Source organism: Macrotis lagotis, chromosome 5 (genome assembly GCF_037893015.1).
Source record: "Macrotis lagotis isolate mMagLag1 chromosome 5, bilby.v1.9.chrom.fasta, whole genome shotgun sequence".
Taxonomy (NCBI): domain Eukaryota; kingdom Metazoa; phylum Chordata; class Mammalia; order Peramelemorphia; family Peramelidae; genus Macrotis; species Macrotis lagotis.
Window position 1 is genome coordinate 239474796 of NC_133662.1, and position 4279 is coordinate 239479074.

Consider the following 4279-nt stretch of genomic DNA (forward strand, 5'->3'; position numbering starts at 1 on the left):
CTGAGAGTTCCCTGAGAGATCCTCTGGTCACTGGACCCCAGATCTGGCATAGAAAGTAAAACTGAAGCTGCCTATTCCAACCTCCCCTTCTATAGGTGAAGAAGCAAAGGTGAGATGAGGCAATTTGTCTGAAGCAATAAGTATCTTGAATTCCAATTCAAACTCCGGTCTGCTAGGGCCTTTCTATCTAATCTGTTTTTCCCTATGTAAAACAAAAGAGGTTGGATTAAATGATCTGGGAGACCCCTTATTCCTCTAATGTTCTAATGTTCTTATACCTCTTAACCTGGGATATGCCCTGGGACTTCTCTATCTCACCTCAACACTGAGGCCTTCCTTCCATGTTTCTAAAGCTGGTATCTAGTCCTCAGGACTTCCTGACCTGACCATGGAGCTCAGGTCTCTAATGCTCTCTAAATTTCTTGAGACTGAGGTTTTTTCCCTTATCCATCTTTCTCCCCACCCCCAAATCTGCTCCAATGAATTGGATAAATCCTCCCTGACCTCTGGACAAGAGCCAACTAGGCAAGGCCCTCCTCAGATTCCCAGGGACATATATCATGTGCCATTATTTTCTAAGTAAATTGGATTCTATCTTCTTTCTCCTATGCCCCCACTTATCCAAGTTAGGGACCTCCCTATGACTTCTGCTTCTATTAGAACCTTCTCTCCCATCTATCAGGAGTTCTAGAGCCACCTCTTTTTGTTTCTTTTTGTTTTTGCAAGGCAATGGGGTTAAGTGACTTGCTCAAGGTCTCACAGCTAGGTAATTATTAAGTATCTAAGGTCAAATTTGAACTCAGGTCCTCCTGACTCCAGGGCCGGTGCTCTATCCAATGTGCCACCTAGCTGCCCCAGAGGAGTCAATTCTTTTTTTTTTTGCAAGGCAAACAGGGTTAAGTGGCTTGCCCAAGGCCACACAGCTAGGCAATTATTAAGTGTCTGAGACCAGATTTGAACCCAGGTACTCCTGACCCCAGGGCCGGTGCTTTATCCACTGCGCCACCCAGCCGCTCCCTGGAGGAGCCAATTCTTGAGAAGAAGGGTGAACCTATGCTCTCCTGCTGCCTCCTGGGTTCCAATAAACAGGGTAGGCATGAGTGACCCTTAAGCTTGAACTCTGAGAGACTTTGATTGCCCTAGAAGTCTTGGCTGCTGGGCAGCCACCACCAGACAGGTGTTCCACAGTGTCAGGCCCATGGTGCAATCTAGCTAGCCAGTCGTCCAGCTCCCCACAGTCCTAGTCTGGGCCAGTCAGTCAGCATACTCGCTATAATGGTGAATCTCTGGTCGCCTAATCTCAGCAGACTAGATGGGGCCACAGTCAGACCATCTCTAAGTGACAAAGGCCCCAAGCAAATCCCACTATGCAATACTCCTTTTCCTTCCTTTCACTCCTATCATACCCCTAAAGGTCAAATCAAAGTAAGAGGGGATGAAGTTATCCCTCACCTTCTCTAGGACCATAGAGAACAACATATCTTTATCCACATCACTTAAGACAGGCACCCAGCATCAAGAACTCGGAATCCTCCAAGTCAATTTAGGGGTCACATCACCTTACAAGAACAAAGGCATCAGAATTACAGGCCTGTGTGGGGCGGCTAGGTGGTACAGTGGATAGAGCACCGGCCCTGGAGTCAGGAGCACTTGAATACAAATCCACCCTTAGATACTTAATAATTACCTACCTGGGTGACCTTGGGCAAGTCACTTAACCCCATTGCCTTGCAAAAAACAACAAAAAAAGAATCACAGGCTGTCTCTCAGGACACCACTCACAGAATGTTTTACTTTTTTGCTTATTTATTTGTTTCTTTTTTGTGGAAAAATGCCCAAGATCACATAGTTGGTAAGCATCAAGTGTCAGGTTGGATTTGAACTCAGGACCTCATGCTCTATTTACTATACCACCTAGCTGCCCCAGATTGTTACACTTTTTTAAAAAATCTACATGATAGGAGTTGTTCAATCATTCTTGAATATATATGATATTATACAAGGCAACCTCTCAACCAATTTACAAGCATATGCCCCTGTCTATGAATAATAAAATAACAAATTTCTTTAATCTTAACAAATCTCTTAGAATCTTTAGGTTTTTCTTCCCACCACTGCCCCCACCCAGTAAAAACAACTCTGTTCAGGTGATGCTTACATGAAACTTTTTATGATCCTCCCAACAAGGAGTGTGCTAGAGCCAGTTCAAACCAGTTCTCTGAGAACAAATTATTAAATTTTCAGTAGGAGTATTTATATCTTTGGAATCAGTAAACTACAAATCAAGGCTTGATTTATTTACACTGATTGTCTAGGCTTAAGAAAGTGATGGAGACAATGTTAATAATGGAGATTAGATTTGGGGGCAGTTAGGTGGCACAGTGGATGGAGCACGAGCCCAGAGTCAGGAGGACTCGAGTTCAAATCCAACTTCAGACACTTAGTAATTGCCTAGCTGTGTGACCTTGGGCCAGTCACTTAACCCCAATGCCTTATGTAAATAATTTTTTTTAAAGATTAAATTTAAAAGATGAAACTTACAAGAAGATTTTTAAAATATGTATGTCCTCATACATTTCTGGAAATCTGGTTGTTAAATGCTTAACAGAATACTCCTGCTTTCAGTTGAGGAGGGATAGAGAAGCAGAGAGAGACACCTAAACATATATATACATATTAAGAGAGAAAAGAGGGCATGGAAGGGGCAGCCTGAAGCAGTCCTACTCCATTCACTGGTATGATTTGGAGACTGATCTGTGTAGGAGCCTTGGGAGTTGTTGGTTGATTTTTAAATATCTTCAGCCTGAAGTCCCTTTTTTGCTTTGAGCCTGGTCCCCAAAGTGAGGAACTCAGGGGTCACCCTGATTCTCTGTTCTGGTTTTTTTTTTTTAGGTTTTTGGTTTTGTTTTTTTTTTGGCAAGGCAAATGGGGTTAAGTGGCTTGCCCAAGGCCACACAGCTAGGTCATTATTAAGTGTCTGAGACCGGACTTGAACCCAGGTCCTCCTGACTCCAAGGCCGGTGCTTTATCCACTACGCCACCTAGCCACCCCTGATTCTCTGTTCTTAAACAGGATTAAGGAACCCTGTTTCCCTACACATAGACATACACACACACACACACACACACACACACACACACACACACACACAAACACACACATACACATGTCCAGCCTGGATTCTTGGCCTTGTAGTGGGAGGGAGGCTGGTAAACTTATGTTAGATTCACCAAACCATGGCCTTCAAGATAGAAGGAAGTTTAGAGATTATCTTGTTCAGTTTTATCATTTTTACACAAGAGAAAATTGAGGCCCAGGAAGGGAAAGGACCTGCCCCAGATTTGAACTCAGATGTCCAGACACAAAGTCAGAGTTCTGCTCCACACTGCCTCTTGAAAGGATGGCTAGATAATTCAATTCTTTTCCTTATCAAGTCTCTTGCCTATCTCTTCCCATTTCTTTCATTTCAATGATTCTTTTCCATGCCTGGGGCCTTTAAAGGATTTAGATGCAGGGGTGGTGGTGGGGCATCATTCAAGGGCTATATTTGATCAAACATTTAATTAATTCACCCCTAAAAACCACCCAGATTTATTGACTTTTGAGTCCTGCCTGGGCTTGTCTTGTCAACATCAGACCAATTCTGCCCAGGGAGAGGTTCCCTGTCTCTGGTTTAGAGGTTCCTAAAATGAGAAAATTTTGGAGATAAAGGGAATTTTTAAAATCATGTAGTCCCAATAGCTCCCATTTTACAGATAGGAAGACTGAGGCCATTTATTGCAATTCAACAGATTTTTCTTAAACTCTTGCTGAATGGATATCTTTGTGTTAGGGGTTCATTGGGAATAGAAAGAAGAATTAGACCTAATCTCTACCATCTTAAGTTTTCAATCTGGCAAAGAAAATGAACATTCTCCCCTTGTAGTAATTTATTTTTCCCCCTCTTCTGTCTCATCTACTGCATACACCAATTATAGGGAGGGAAGGGTTTTAGGCAAGGATTATGATAACAATAACAAATCACATTTCAACCAAGTAATTAAGAAGCATTTCTTTCCTCCTATATAGTAGCAGGAAATTTAAGAATTGTTTTCCAACACTGAGCTAGATGCTGAGGAAAAAACCCAAGTGAAATAGTCCCTGCCTCAGGGAGCTGACACCACTAGAAGGATATGCTGAATAAATACAAGATAAATACAAAATTACCAGATCATTTGGAGACGGGCCCTAAAGCTTAGGAAGATGAGAAAGAGAAAGCTTCAATAGAAGGGGGTGCTA